This window comes from Phyllostomus discolor, chromosome 5, assembly GCF_004126475.2.
Source record: "Phyllostomus discolor isolate MPI-MPIP mPhyDis1 chromosome 5, mPhyDis1.pri.v3, whole genome shotgun sequence".
Classification (NCBI taxonomy): Eukaryota; Metazoa; Chordata; class Mammalia; order Chiroptera; family Phyllostomidae; genus Phyllostomus; species Phyllostomus discolor.
Genome location: NC_040907.2, coordinates 25,301,910 through 25,318,220, shown reverse-complemented (window position 1 = coordinate 25,318,220; position 16,311 = coordinate 25,301,910). Strand labels below are relative to the sequence as shown.

The window sequence follows — 16,311 nt, the reverse complement described above, 5'->3', positions numbered from 1 at the left end:
CCAGCTTTGTTCCAGGCACCTGTTAAAAGCTTTACAAGCATTAACTCATTTTGTCCTCTCTAAACCCCTTGAGGTGGGTATTTCTATTATACGATTTTATAGGTGAGAAGCAGAGGCTCCAAGAAGTTCGACCACTTGCCCACAGTTGCACAACTGGTTGGCAGCAGGGATCCTGGTTGGGATTGTGGTTCCAGTAAGGCTCATGACATAGACAAACAGGATGCTGATCGTGAGCAGGCTCATTCATTCAGGCAGCAAACGTGTGGAGAGCCCGCTGTGAGTCAAAACTGTTCTAGGCACTTAGGAAGCACTAGGGAGCTCACTTTCTAGCAGGAGGAGTAACTATAATATAGTTACATTTACTCATTTATGTATGTTAAACGGTGTAGTGGATTCTGCACTATGGTGCCCAGATTCCCCAGTTCTGAACTGAGGCACTGAGTCCCCAACGTGCTGGGAATGCTATGGCCCACAGCATTCAGCTGAGTCACTCTCCTCCAGTACTGCCCTCAGAGAAGGCACCTGCTTCACCCAAAGTCACTCCCCTTCCATTAGGGCAGCCCATGTCCAATATCTGGTAGACAAGGGGTTATGAAGGCCCCAGCTCTCTTGCCTTTTCCCGAGTTTCTGGCACAGAGATCCTAAAATCCTTAGAATTTCCTAAGAGATGAGAACAATGGAGGTGTCTTTTGTTATGTCAATGAGGTGACTTTTGGAAAGCCCCTAGGTAACCTAAGGATGGGGGCTGGTTGTCAGGGAAACCAACCACAGGATTAGAGGGTTGGAACTTTCAGCTCAACCTCCACCTCTGTGGAGAAGAGAGGCGCTGGAGATTGAGTTCAATCTCCAATGGCCAATGACTGAACCAATGAGGCCTATAATGAAGCCTCCAAAAAACCCCAAAAAAGTTAAAGTTCAGAGATTCTGGGTCGGTGAACATATGGTGCTGGGAGTGTGGCGCTCAAAAGGGCACAGAAACTCCCACGCCCTTCCCCCATGCCTTGCCCTATATGTGTCTTCCATCGGGCTTTTCCCAAGTTACATTCCTTTGTGATAAACTGGTAATCTAGTAAGTAAATTGATTTCCTGTGAGCCACTTTAGCAAATTAATTGAACCCAAGAGGGGTGGGTTCTGGGAAATTTAGATGTATCGATGTACAGATGTATAGATGATTAATCAGAAACACAAGTAACAACCTCAAGTGGCATCTGAAGGGGGGGCAGTCTCGTGGGACTGAGCCCTCAACCTGTGAAATCTGATACTATCTCTGGATAGACAGTGTCAGGATTGAGCTGAATTGTAAGACACCCTGCTGGTATCAGAGAATTAGTTGGTGGTATAGGGAAAATCCCACACATTGAATTGGTATCAGAATTGGAGTTTTTTTGTGCAAAGTAATGCAAGGAAGGACTTGCCGAGAACTGAAATGGGGAAACACTACAGGTAAGGCAGGTTTGGGGGAAGATCAGAAGCTCCACTTTGGATGTGTTGCGTTTGAGATTTACAGAGCGACAGCCCTGGGACTGAGCAGCTAGCTGAGCTCAGTGACACAGTGCAGTCCAATTGGGTGTGACAGATAGGGTTAAGGAGCACAGCGGAAGCGGGTGATGGTGGAGGGGACTCGATGGCACAGGGACCTGACTCTATAATTCTGCCACCTGACGTTACAAGATCTACTGCAAGCTTTTATGGCAGCCTAATTCAGTGAATGGCAGACAGACATACAGACAGAGAAGGCTCCATGTGACAATGAATAACACTCAAACCGTACCTGTGTGGAACTGAGTTGAGAGTGTATTTGGAGATAAGAACAGGAGGTCCATGCAAATAATTTGTCCCTGGGTATGGAGGTGTTGATTGTGAATATGCATGAGTGTGAATATGCAAATTGTGTGTGTGCCTGCTCCTGTAAATGCATGCATGTGTGCATGCTTCTATGAGTGTGTGTGCATGTGTATGCATACTTCTGTGTGTGCCTGCTTCTCTAAATATGTGTATGTGTGCATGCTTCCTGGAGTGTGTGTATATGTGTGTGCATACTTCTGTGTGTGTGTGCCCATGTTTTTATGAGTGTATGTGAGTGTGGCAGTGCAAGTCCAGAGGCTGGGCACGCTCTAGAGTGTGCATGTGTGCATGTGAGTGTCACAGTGGTCCTAGCAGCTGGATGCACACTGATGTGAGTGAGAAAACGGTACCACCTCAGGGCCTGACACACTGTAGACACCTATAGTTCTGAAATGTGTCAAATAAAAAAAATAGCTGCTATCAGTGTCCAGAACACAGCACTTCAGTCACCTGGACAGTGGGGGTGAAGCTCCCTTAGCCACCCAGAGCCAGCCACACAGGTCCCTCAAAGCCCTGCACAGACCTTTCCAGGCCCTGGAGTTCCCTGCAGCTCCCCCATTCTGTGCCCTGCTGCTCCCCTGCTGCTTTTGGAAGGGCTGGGAAAACTGCCGACACAGCTCAGGGGAGACAAGGTGGTTAACTCTCCATTTGCCATTAAGCATAATCAGAAGTAATCCGTGTGGAGCCCGCTGCTCTGGCTGGTAAGTGATTCCCCAGAACAACAGATAAAAGCCTGGCACTAAAGTGCAGCCAGAAACGATGTGTAATTGGGATGAAAGAATTCTTAAATCTGCATGCTGCTTTTAACTTGGGAGGCTTAAATTACAATTAATAGTTCTCTAGAAGAAGGCAGGAGGGGAAATAGAGGAATTCCAAGGCCTTGAGCTCAGAGCACTGGGCCCCATTCTCAGTTCTTTGGTGTTTGGGGGAGTGCTGGGCATGGGGCTGGGGGAGGGTAATAAGAAGGGAGGAGAAAGCTGGGAGGAGGGAGGCCTTTTCAGGGTCTCCGGCTTTCTAATGGGCTGCATTCTTGACAAGTTCCAGACTTACCAGTTCCCAAGTAAATGCATATGAACTTCTGGACCTTGGCCCAGCCCTCCTCACGACATCTCTGGGATGTGGTCAACATCAAAAATCAGCATCCCCATTTTCCAGATGGCAAAACTGAGGAGACACTCCTTTCCTAGGGTCCTGGGATGCTGTTAATCCACACCTGCACCTCCAAAACTAGGAAAGGCCTAAGAGTTCATCCCTCCCTACGTACGTCCCACTGGGGTACAGAGGCCCAGAGATGGGTAGGTGTTTGCTCAACATCACACAGGGCAATAGAATAGACTTAGCACTAGAACCCAGGCCCTCTGACCCCAGTGGCTGTTCCTTCCTTTGCACCGCTGCACAAGAAGCCAGCAGTTCTCTGAGGAGAACATAGTTCTCTAGCACCAGCTGCTCTGCCTCTTCCTTCCCCCACCTACTCCAGGGGCCAGGGGCCAAGCCCTGACTGCTAACCTGGGGAAGGTGGGCAGTTCTCCCCAGGCCTGGGCCTGCCCCCTCCACCTTTGCTTGGCCGGGTCTGGGCTGCCCGCCTTCAACACAGACTTGCCAACTCTCTCTGTCTGAGACTTCGGGCCTTCTGCTCTGGTGTCACGCCCTGGGCTTCTCCTCTGTGGTCTTACAGACAGGTGTTCAGTTGGGCAGCAGCTAGGCACAAATCAGAATCGTGAAGCTGTCTGGCTGTCCTGCAGGAATGAGGGTTTGAACCCCCAGATGACACGGACAGTCAGAGGGAGCCTCGGGAGCTGCCCGGGCATCCCCAGGGCTGGCTGAGTGGCTGCCCCTGCCACTTGGCGCGGAGCACAGACTCCTGTGTTGGCCAGAATTCTGAAGCTCCCTCACATGAGCTCATGGGTGGCTGGGTGCCCAACCCTGCAGTTCATGGTTTTGGAATGTGTTCTCCGCGCTCGTCTGCTTCAGTCCCCCCATTTCGCCATAACGAGAGCGGCCGGCTGCCTGCTCTCGGCCCTTCAAAGCCGGGCAAATTCCACAGACGGCTCTTGTTTCTGAGCGTGCCAAACTGTGTAAGCCATACATGCACATGCATGTGTGTGTACAAGCCCCACGCGTGCAAGACTCTGTGTGCGTGTTAGTCATGGGCACCTGTCTCTGTGCATGAGTGAACATACGTGTGCCTATTTGTGTGCACATGTGGATATTTTGTGTGTGTTCTCTGCATGAGTCGTTTTAAAAGAATGCAGCAGGATCCACTTGGGGCCCTGCGTAGCTGAGCCTTATTTATAGCTCTCCTCTGTCTGGTTCGTTTCCTCTAACTTCCCTGCAGAATGATATGAATGAAAATGACACTATTGACTATCTTGGTAACCATAAAAGACCTTATAGAAATAAGATTTTTATAGTTTGTGGACTGGGAGAATCAAAGGACTAAGAGTTATGGACTCGGAGAATAGGAGAGAATCAAGCTGAGGCGGTAGGAGAGGTCCCCACGGTGGATCGTCTGTGGGGTTTTTTTTAAAACAAACTCATATAAATAAAGTGATTGTCTTGAAAGAGTTATGAGAGCCCTGAAGCTGGTGGGCAATATCTCTGTGGCCTCTGCAAAGGTGGGAGGAGCAGGCATGCCGTCTGCCTGAGAGGAAACCCTCTCTTTATCTGAGCTCTGCTCTCGGCCTCCCACGAGAGGTGAAGGGGGCTGCAGCAGGACAGGTGCTGCCCCTTTTTCTCCCAGAGAGCTACAGCACTTGGCAGCCTGGGGAGAAGAGCCCCAGGGCCGGCTTCCTGCTAGCTCACGTGGGCCTGTGTAGTCTGCATAAGGATTGCGCCTGCAGATTCCAGGGCAGCAGCCCCTCCGAGCTTGGACGGGAAGACGCCCCCAACGAAAACTGAGCATCCAAACCCTGCGCAGCGACTTCCCAGCCCCGTCGTGGGAAGACACACCATCACCACCAGCAAAAACCCTGCATAGAGAGCTCCTGCAGCTCCCAGGCTGAGCTGGAGTAGGTTCTTTTTAGCAAAATCCAGACCCAGTTCCACAAATCTTCACCCGTGTCCACTTTGCATTTGTACCTTCATAGATAAAAGGGCTGCATCTTGCCCTCAAGGAGCCCCCTCTCTGGGAGGGTGGAGAGGGAAAGTGTGGACGGGAGGACATGCCCCTACGAGTACACAAGTGCACAGGTAGGCAGGTAGGCAGGTGCAGAGAGAGAGCAGTGTTGAAACTTGGTGATGAAACTTCTGATTTTGTTCACCCCAACAAACTAGATTCTGGGCCCTGGGCACACAGGGCTAACTCAGGCCCAGCCCCAGCCCTAGAGGAGAATCTCATGGCCAGTGGGGACAGGGACACTGGTCCAGATGAACACAGTACAGATGTTAAGGGCTCATTTGTGCAAACCACCCGCAGAGCACAGATTACCTCTACCCAGGAGTCAGGGAAGGCTCTTCAGAAGAGGGGACATTTCCCCTGAGCCGCAAAGGACAGGAAGTCCACTAAAAGATGAGGAAGGAAGGCCAGGCCTGGCAGGGGGAATAAATGCAAAGGCCTGGAGGTGAGAAAACACTAAGTACATGTGGGGACCTGCTCTGGTGTGCGGAGGGGTTGCCAGCGGGGGGACTGGAGCAGGGGTGCTGAAAAGACCATTGGGGGGCATCTTGAATATTTGCCTTGGCTCATTTTCTGTGGACAATGGGGCAGCATGAAAACGTTTTAGGGAGACGTTATTAAGGTTTTGGAAAGGTCACAGTGGACATAGAGAGATCAAAGAGGAGGGGTGACCCAGGGACTCAGAGTGGCAGTAGCACTGAAGACTGTCACAGCACAGGTAGAAAGTCAAGGGAAGGTGGAAAGGCTGCTCCCCAGCCTTGCGTCTGAAGACTGTTCCCAATCAGCCAATGGATTTGCAGACAAAGAGCACACCTAGTAGCTAAGCAGTCAGCAGCCTAGCTTCCCTGGTGCCTCTCCTCCCTCACTGCAGCTGTCCCCAGTCCCCCCAACTTGTTCTCAGCCCCCTGGAGCAACACCATGCCACTTCTTCCATTGTGAAAGGCGCTATTCTACAAGCCAGACAGAAATGATCCATCTGGTCAGGCAACCTGTTGGAGAGATCCTAACCAAGCCTGAGAGGCCATCCAGCCTGATTTCCTACCCCGCTCCCCACCCCCAGGGACCTGAGGACACAGGATGAAGGCCAAGGAATCCTACTGGCACTTGTCAACCCCCTGACTCCTTGTCTGCAGGCATCGATTTCTCTCCTTCTTGACCTTTCAGAGAGGGGCCCAGGAATTCAAACCAGTCATTGCTGCATTGGTGGTGGAGACCCTGGAGCCCCAGCCCCGCCTCCTGCAGCCCCTCCAGGACGGGATGCGTCTGGGAGAGCAGCCGGACCACCACCGTCACCAGCCAGACCGAGTACATCCAAATCCAGCAAGCCGAGCAGGGCTCAATTCTACCGACAGGAGCTGTGAGGAGAGTTTATGGTTCTTGATTACACCCAGCAGGAGGCCTTCTCCGTGATGAGAGAGAAAATATTCAACAAACCTGTCTTTGCAATGTGCTGATCTCTTGGAGAGAGGGAGAGTGGGAGGGAGGGGGGGAGGGGTTGAGAGGAAGAGAGAGTGATTTATGATTTATGAGAGAAGAGTTGTTTTTAATCCCGGGCTCCCCAAAACTGCCTCAGTCCTTCCTCTTTTCCCCTCACTTGGTTTTGCCTTGGTGTAACTTTGAGGCAAAACGATGCCATCCCTACGGGCCTCCGCAAGCCAGTGGAAAGCTCCGAGGGTTGTGGACCTGGGAGCCCTCACTGAGCATTGGCTCCAAGCTGGGAGAGAGGGGGCCCAGGCAGCACCGCCTCTTCCGAAGCCCTCTTCTCTCCTCCACCGCCCTTTCACGTTCTCCTTTATACTCAGACTGCCACTGCTTGTGCCTGGCGTGCCGTCACGGGGCCTGGCTCATAACGCTGCTAGTAAATGGAAAACAGAAGAATGGGTATGTATCTGTTCTCCCTCCCTAGGCAGAGACCGCCTGTGCCTCCCACAGCCCCAGTCCAGTAGGTTGTACAAAGTCAGCACCGATTATGTTTTGAATAAATGTAAGTGAGTGAATAATAGATTCCACACCTACACAGACAACAGTATGGTGGTTTGCCAGAGGGAAGGGGGGTGGGAGGGCAGTAAAGGGGAAAAAAAAAAATTTAGTGATGTGAATAATAGACTCCCACCCCTACGGGGCCCTTCGCTCTGTGTGCTGGTCTCTGAGTTCATTCTGGGCTTAAATGTTAAAATCATTAATGCCCCCAGAAAATGAAATACCGGGGGAAGAGAGGGGACTTTTTTTGGAGATTACATTTTTAGTTGCTTCTTAATAATTCACAGGAACTAGAGTTTTAAATCACTGGATCTGACCCCCACCCCCCAGTGGCTGGCCATGGTGGGGAGGGTCCCTCAGCCTCTGGGAAGAAGCCCAAGCTCCTGCTTCCCAAGGTTTTAGGGAGGAGTCTGGGGCTGATCCTGTTTCTTTTCTCCTCTCCCTCAGGTCCTCTCTCCTTCCTCCTCAACCTCCTGAGGGCTTTCTTAGGCCCAGTAAGACCCTGCCACTTCCTTTCTGCCTCAGTTTTTCTTTACTTGAGGGATGGAAAGGGGCAACTCAAAGAAAAGGCAGCAGCACCGTTGACTTTACCCAAACAGCAGGATTCCGACTTTCCAATGTGTGGTCCTGGAGGGAGGGTGGTGAGGGAACCAGGGGCCCTGCTGGAGAAGGGTGATTGGGTCACCAGCCGGCCACCACCAGCAAAAGAGTGGGGAGGCTCTCACCCAGGACCAGTCTCTGGAGGGAACTTTGCAGATCTTCAAAGCCTGTAGATTGATGGTCTGCAGGACGAGTTATGCAGGCGGGTCTCTCCTGGCTGCCAGGACCCCAGTGGGGGCCTCTGCCTGCCCTGCCTTCGTTTCCCAGGGCTGACCCCTGCAGCTGCTGGGAAACCCGTGGCATTGAGCTACCCTTGCCTCTTGGTCTGTAAACCTTGGTACCCACCGAAAGAGGGGCAGTCAGCGTCCACAAGGACGATGCCCGGAGCTCCGAAACTTACACTGAAAAGTTAATCCGCTGAAGCGTAGCCCAAATAAGCGCGCTGCCTAATGTGCCGGGAAGTGCCGGTCGCAAGGCCAGACTGCGAGCGGATTGTCTGCGCATCTCCACCGGAGCCTGCATTAGCGCCAGCGAGGGAGTCTGGGCTGGAGCGCTGCTTTCACACCGACTCGAGCGGCAGTTTATGGATCTTGATTGCACCCAGCAGGGAATCCTTTTTAGTGATGAGAGAAAAAATATTCAACAACCTGTCTTTGCATTGGGTGTGTTGGACACACTTCCCTGCTTCGGAATCAGACATATGCAAGTGTGGGAGCGAAGCTGCTGTCAGCAGCCAGAAACACTCCTCTCCTCTCCGCGTCCCGTGGCGGGGGCGGGGAGCCGGAGGGGCTGTGGACGGCCCGGCTCCCCCGGGGGAGGAAAGGCAGCACCAGCCACCCCCAGTCCCAGTGCGGCTCCCACCTCGGCCGTCCGCCTCCTCCCTCCTCGGCCCGCGGTGCGCACGCCTGGGCGGTCCTCGGGGAGCCGGCGCCCGCGTGGGGCCCGCTGACAGCGAGCCCAGTAGAATATTGTATTAGTTGGTTGTGAGCTGTGTTCTCGTCAGGGTATCTGAGTTTCACAGAACAGACGGGGTGAGAGTTTTTGTGCTATATCCAGATTGGCTTAAAATAATGTCGTTTTTGTAGCTTATTAAACCACAGAAACTACACCAAAGTCATCTCCGCGGCTGCCAGCAAACTCTCCGAGTTGGGGTTGGGGTAGGAAGAGAGCTCAGCCCGGGGCTCAGGCCCCTTGCAGGGTCGAGAGCAGGGCGTTGGCAGGGAAAGAGAAGAGAGGCAGCCTGCTACTCCCCCTGCCTTCTTTGGGCACCAGGATGAGGGGTGAGCCGCAACACTGCCCCCCACCCCCCCACCCCCAGCCCTGACCCCAGAATCCCCTTCTGGGCATCTGCGAGAACTCAGGGATGGGGAGCTTGTAGGCACAGAGGCTGCTTGGGGCTGAGGCGCTGCCTTGAGGAGGGGGCCCGTTGGCCGAGGTGGCCGCCGCCTGCAGAGGGGGAAAGGGCTGAGCAACGCCAGGTCCAGATCCTATCCCAGGCAGGGGTGCCGGGCGTCTGAGTTTCAGCCTGTGTCTGGGTTGGCTCCAGGTCTGGTTCCAGGACTGGCAGAGAAAGGCAGGGCTGGGAAATGGGGAGGGGCCTGACAGACAAAGGGTGCCAGGCAGGGAAGGCCCAGCAGGCCCCTCCCCGGCCAGAGAGGCCTCTCCCTTCTTGTCTGGGAGACCCCTCCCTCCCAGTCCCAGCAGAATGGCTGCGTCCCCTACCTGTGGGGAGCGTGGAGACCAGGGGAAAGGGCTCCCATGAGACCTGGGCGAGGAGAAATGCCAAACCATTGTTCTACGTCATCCTGCCCAACCAGATCGGAATAATCACAACCAGAACTGCTGTATATAGTGGTTTATCTATCGATATGATCTTCACAACAAGCCCGTGAAGCATGTGTTTTAATGGTCCCTAGTTGTCAGATGAGGAAACTAAGGCCCAGAGAGGTAGAGTGATTTGCCCAAGAACACACAGCTACAGAGCTGGAATTTGAACTCCCAAATGAACACAGAATGAGCCTTCTGACCATTCTAACAGGCCCTCTCTGGGAGCTGAGAGTTAAGAACGGATGACATGTAGTTCTATGTGTATAGCAAGCCCTGTGCGGGTGTTTTAGAAATGGGAACACCTAAAGATAATGAGAAATATTCAAGGAGAAATCCCCATGTCCTTATTTGTCTGTCCAGGCCATGCCTCCAACCTCCTGCCACCTCAGCCGATGGCACTCACCGGGAGAAAACCCAGGGACAAGCAGCCCCTCTCCGGGGCCAGGCAACACCCTGCCACCTCTTAAGGGCCCCATGTCTAGGCTACCGGGGCCGCAGCCTTCCCTGCCCTGCTGAGGGACCCGTGGCTACAGCAGGAGCTGCTCTCCTGCGGTGGTTTCCATCCACCCAGGTGCCCAGAAACTAGGAGTCACTCGTTCTCAACACTCCTCCCCTCACCTCTCCCCACCACAGCGAGTCTGCCGCCACATACTGAGGCTTCTACCTCCGAAACTGCATCCCCGCATCTCCACCCCACCCCAACCCCAGCCCAGGCCTTATCAGCCCTCCGCCTGGATCCCTGCATCCCTCTGCTCACCGGTCTCCCTGCCTCCAGTCTCCCTCCAAGCTGCGCTGCAGCCAGACTGAGCCTTCCAGGGCGACCAAGCCACACACCTGTGTGAAACCTTCCCGAGAGCCCCGCCACCTGTGCCACAGGATGGAGGTCTCACACCTTAGCCTGACCTGCAGGGACCCTTCACAAGCCACCCCTGCTCACTTCTCTGCCTCACGCCCATGCGCCCCTTACACCAACCACCCGGAATGAATGGCCTTCCGAAACCCAAGGTGTTTGGGCACTCCCCTGCTTTGGCTCAGTTAGGACCACCTGCCTGATACTCGGGCTCTGTGGGATCAACTTCACATCCTCCCCTAAAAGTCCTGCTGGGAACAGAGAGCACCGAAGCAGTGGTCCACCGGCCCTGTGATTGAGACAGAGACCCGGCCACAGCTCCAATGAGCCGTTCCTCTTGGTGGTTAAGGTTTGGGCCTGGGCCCAATTCATAGCTGTAATACTTGGGCACATCATTGAGTTTCTCTGTGCCTCAGTTTCTCTATCTATAAAATGGGGGTAATGACAGTACCTACCTCTTAAGTTGATTGTGAGGGTTAAAATAGTTAACATATATAAAGGGCTTGGAACAGGCTTGGCATATAGTATTATATAAATGGTGGCTGCCATTATTATCATCATCATTATCATCTCGTTTCCTTTGACCCCCCCCTGATCCCTAATGACACTGATAAATTCCTTCCTCTCTTCTTCTCCTCCCTCTTCTCCTCCCTCTTCTTCGCTCCTTCCCCTTCTCCCCACCCACACATTCTCACACACGTATATGCCCAGATTTGTATATTCAGATGCACGAGGATGCACACACATAAACACACACACAGACATGCCTACAAGCACCCTCATGCTCACACCAGCCTCCTACCCTCAAAACTCTTCTCTCTCCCTGAGTTCCTCTGCAGCCGCCATGTCAGGGCCCTGGTCTCGACCTCTCTGCCCCTTTGCTGCATCAGAATCCAAAGCCAGGAGCTCCCAGGAGTCCTCGGGTTCCCACCACTGCCCAGAGGAGCAGGCACACCCTGGTCCCTACTAGTCTCTGACTCCCCAGGGCTAGGGGGCTGGGGCCTGGAGAAAATAGGAGTGAGGCTGGCGCAGGCACGTGGGGACGGCCCCCAGCGGGATGAGGAGTTCCTTCCAAAATGATCTCAACTCAGCAGTGACACCTCCTTGGCCAGCTCCTGCCGCAGCAGACCCCAGCCAGCCCTTGCCTCAGACCCGGGGACAGGAGGTCCCACCAGACTTAGAAGTGCTTGTTTCCTGGGTGCTGTGCCGTGGCCCGTCCTCGAAGGGCCGGGGAGCGCGGATCAGCACTCGTGAGAGGCAGGCAGAACTTCCCTCGCAGCCTCTCAGGGGAAGCTCCACACAGGGCCCTTCCCCACCAGGAAGCTCTCCGAACACCCAGCTCAGGCTGCCACTTTCATGCATCCAAAGCTGAACTTCAGAGGGAAAGGGGGAGATTTGGACTGAGGCAGACCTGAGCTCAAATCCCTAACCTCCCCACTGTGTGATGTCTGGGACATCACTCGACTTCTCTGAGCCCGTTCATTTCTGGAGACAAGAATCTGTACGTAGGGCCGTTATGGAGAGGGACGAGGAACGTGAATAGGAATGTGCTAGAAAATCCTGAAGCATCACCTTGGGCTGTGCTAGCCGTTTGCTGTCCCCAGACCCATTTTCCGCCCTGCTCTGTGCCCCAGGAGCCCCACCAACATGAGAGATGTACCCAGGGTCCCCCACCCATGGCTTCCAGTCTAGCCCAGCTCCTGGGCAGCACCGGAAGCAGGAAAAGAGAGAGCTTGAGACCGTGACCCCATTTCTTTCTAACTCACTGCATTCTGACACTGGCTGTGACAGCAGACCACAGCCCTGGCAAGGGGCCCCTCTGTCCCTCCTTCTCTTGGCCCTTCAGCGAAGAGTAGCCGCAGCTTCCTTCTTCCTGTCACTAAGGTCCACATGTTTCACCTCTCAAATCAAACTACCCTCAGTTAAGCCTTTTTGGGCGTATCAACCCTCCCAAGTGGCGCCCAGTGCAGACCATAACCGAACCTCTCAGCATCGTCCATGCTCACCTGGCTTTTCTGTGTGTGTCTTGAAGACAACCTGGGTGCCAGCTCTGCCACCCATTTGCTGGGTCCTCATGGCGGTGGGTCCCTGAGGACTCACAGGATGAAGCTGGAGAAAACGGAAAGGGACTGGGACGATTCCAGGATGGCTTCCCCAGGGGGACCTACAGCAGCAGGAGCCTCGTCTCAAGTTGCCAGCGCTCCCCGCAGGCCGAGCAGGCAGCCTGTGCAGGGAGACCTGCCTGGCCCTGCGGCCAGCAGCAGTGCCCGGGAGACTCGGCCAGGAGTGGCCTCCGTCCCTGACACCTGGAGCTGAGCACCAGCTTTGCCTGAACTGTGGAAGCTCCGGTTTAATTAAGGATCTAAGGAGAAAATTCTCTGTTATTTTCTGAATAGATTAAGGAAGTAACTTTGATGCAATATCATTTTCATCTAATCAGGAACATTCTGAAATTACCATATTGTTTTCCATCAGAAACCCCATCAGCCCTCAGATCAGATAACCAGGCTGGAGGCTGCCAAGGCCCTTCTGTCCCGGGGCAGGTGCCTGCCACAGAGAGAAAAGGGATACAATGGAAGTTGCCGCAGCCCTTGCATCTCTTGCTGAGTTCAGAGACTGCTTCTGGCTCCCAGCAGGACTCCTGGGCCCTGGCCCGGGCTGGGGAGTGGTCCCCCAGGCCAAGGCAAAGGGGAGAGGCCCAGGGAGGCTTGCAAAGCCGGTTGGGTCTGATCAGCTACTGCCCAGGAGCTTCTTGGCAGTTCAGCCGGGAAGGAAGGGAGATCCAACTCCACCTTCTCTTGAGCCCCTGCTCCCAGCCCAGGCAGCCTCCTAAGGCAGGCTGCTCGTAGGACCCCGCGGCGCCCGGGGGGCACAGAAGGGAGGCCCAGGGATCCGACATTACCCACACGAGGTGGAGCCAGAGGCTGCTGGGAATTTTCAGAACTTCCCCACAAAGCTGATTTCTCATCTCTGACAAAGTTCCCCGAAAGCTTGAGCTGAGGGCATGAAGACCAGATCAAGGCAGGGGACCCTGAAGGGGAGATGGGAAAATTCCTGGATGGACCGCCCTCCAAGGAACCTCACTGCCGCTGTTCAGGGTCTCCTCCTCCTCAAGGGTGCTCCCCAGCCCACCTCAGCAAGAGGGGGGCTGAGGCCAGTGAGAGTCCAGGGCACGAACCCGGGCCCCCCTTTTCTGACCAGCCTAGGGCTGTGCAATCATGCACTGAGAGACACCCAAGTCCACCCTTAAGGGGGTGATTGTTTTTTAGAAGCGTCTGGTGACTGGATCAGAATCTCCTTCTGTTGGTCTGTTTGTCTGTATTACTTTCAGTTTCTGTGACTTTAACTCCAGTCTCTCTCTCTCTTTCTCTCTCCTTTTTTCTCCTCTCTACTCCTTTCTTTCCTCTCCCCTCTCCTTCCCTTCGCTTCCCTCCCCTCCCCCCTCTTCCCTCTCTCTCCCTCTTTCCTGTGTCCACTTCCCACCACGTTTCAGGCCTTCAGGAAGCCAAGAGCCTCACCCAGAACCCAGCGGGGACAACCCTCACCCCAGCCCTGGGTTCCGCCTGGCTCTGTGTCCCCCAGAGCCAAAGCTGGACAGTGAGGGAGTGGGAGGCCCAGGGGGAAATCTGAGCCTCCCGACACACTCCTGACGCTGCTCTCAAACCCAGGGGGCCTGACCGGGTCAGTTCAGATGACAGCCATTCAAAGTGAGTATGAAGCAGAGAAACCCGGGAACGGAAGAGAACGAGGAAGAGGAGGGTGGCTGTCACATGGCAGAGAGAAGTGTGAGGGCCAGTGGGAGGGCGAACAGGTGGGAAGGGCCCAGGGAGGGCGGAATCCCGGGACAGAGTGGAAGCCAGCCTGAGGATCTCGCTCAGCTCCAGTTCTTGAAAGTGGTGAGTTATGCTCGTCTCTGGATCCCAGAGTTGAGCCAAGGGCCAGGCCTATGAAGAGCCCAGGAAACATCTTCTGACCTGAATAAACAACTCCCAGGACAGACACTACGATACAGCTGTATCCCATATAGGCACGTGGAGGAAAGGGGGCTCTGGAGCAGCTTGGGTCCACGAGGCAGGGAGAGGCAGCCACCAGGAGGCGCTATGAAGAACAGGGCTGTGGCCTTGGCACTGGGGCAAATTCTGTCTGCCCTGAGTTTGGTCCTCTTGAGTCCATAGACACAGAGCACGGCCAGAGAAGGCCAGCAGCTCACAGATGGACCTATTTATTCATATCAAAAAGGTGTCTCAAGTGACAATTTGTGCAACACTCCTGGGTGAGGTCCACTCTCCTCCCTGTGAGGGATGTGCGTGGAGGTGGTGGGCACCCCCACCAGAAGATCGGGAGTGGGTGTGGTTGTAGACCCAGTGGGGCAACGAATGTGTATGGGAAGGACCTGGGCGTGCTTGGAGGCTTCAGTGGGAGTCACTGAGGGACAGGGCAGAGCCAGGACAGTGGGAGGGGTCCTGGGCAGCCCCCAGACAACAGGCTCAGGATCAGTGCCCACAGCCGCTGCTTAGCTCACTTTCTGCTCTAGCCACTCAGGAGTGAGGGATACTTTCTGCTAGAGACCTTGCCCCAGGGTCTCTGAGACCCTCACAGCCCACAGGGAACCGTTTGACACTGAGAGTCTATCTCACCTCACTGGGCTGGATCTGAAGTTAACAAGGGGTGTTTTCATACATTTGACTCAGTGAATACTTCTCACAGTCCCTTCTGGGCTTTTCCGGCTTTGATTTCCAAATCGGCTCTCGCTATCTATCACGTGGCCAGACACACAGAGGTGTCCCTGCTGGCCCACACAGTGGGACCCACCTCTTCCCGATCTCCACCTCCCACCCAAAGTGACACGGGTGTCCGAGCTCCCATGGTCACTCGGCAGTCACACCTTTCCTTCCTTCGGGACCACAGTTGAGTCTAGCACACAATTTCAGTCCTGAATTGTTCTCTCCAGCCCCAGCCCTCCCTCCTGCCGCTCCCTCAAATACCCCAGCCCCAAGGAGCCAGAGAAGAGCAGGGATCCCCTGAAAGACCCCGACATTCGCCCCCAGGCTGCCTACAGTCTGCTCCCAGAAGAATCACCGAGTTCCTGGCCTGGGACCCAGCCCAGTGCGTGGGGACGCCCCTGCCACAGCCGGCTGGAGCTTGTTGTCTAAGCCGGCCCCGGGGGTGCCTGGGAGCGGGCGGGGAGGGTGGCCTGACAGGGCTCAGAGCGCAGGCACACCCTGGGTGAGGTCATGCCTGCCTCATACCTCTGGTATTCCGGCTGATCTCTATCTCCTCCCCCAGCCCTCCGGTTACTCCTCGGAGATGCAGGTAAAAGAGGTGCTGATATTGCTAATCAGGCCGGAGGCAAGAGAGGGCTGCAGCTGAGCCTGGCCTGCCTGTCTGAGGCTCCACCCACACCCTCTGCCCTACCTCCTGCCACCCACCAGATGGACCGACCGACAGACAGTGAGGGTTGGCTATGCCAGGAGGGAGAAGTCTGCTCCCCAGTATACCACCTCCATCAGGCCGGGTGTCCTGGGAAGGTCCCTCCCTCCCACTCCTCACCCAGGAAGCCAGGCCAGGTGGAGGGAGCCTGGGAGTGGGGGTGGGGAGCAGGTTCCCAGAGGGCTTTCCCCTTGGGAACACACTTAGTCACCTCCCACCCTACCCTCTGGGACTCCTCATCCCCACTTCAACCAAACCTAAGTTATCACGGAAACTTTTGAGAATGAAAGAAGAATCATACACTGAGACTGTCCCAGGCAACCGAATATAGGGGGGCTCTGATTCTTGAGCCCTCACCGTGTGCCGGACCCCCAAAAAGGCCCATGAGCATTTCGATGAGCTTAGGCTCTGAGAAAGCCTGACGCTGCTTCAGCCTGAGGTTCTGGGAAACCGGCATAGTGTTCAGCCCTGGGTCCTTCTTTGCAACAGAATGGTGGGGTGGGGAGGAGGCTCCCCGGGGATCAGAAATGGGGGACAAATGCCAGAAGCTTTCAAGAGACCAACTTACGTGTCTTATTCTCTTTACTACCCTCATCCCTAGACTGGTCCCTGAAACTGAGGCCCTAAGATGAGGGCAGGCCACACCTTCGGGTGACGGGGACA

General features: G+C 54.8%; 1 pseudogene; it reads right to left on the bottom strand.

Annotated features, from left to right (window-relative positions):
* LOC118500939 overlaps window positions 1-16,105 on the bottom strand; it is a 102,493-nt pseudogene extending 86,388 nt beyond the window's left edge.
* Window positions 16,106-16,311: the final 206 nt, after the last annotated feature.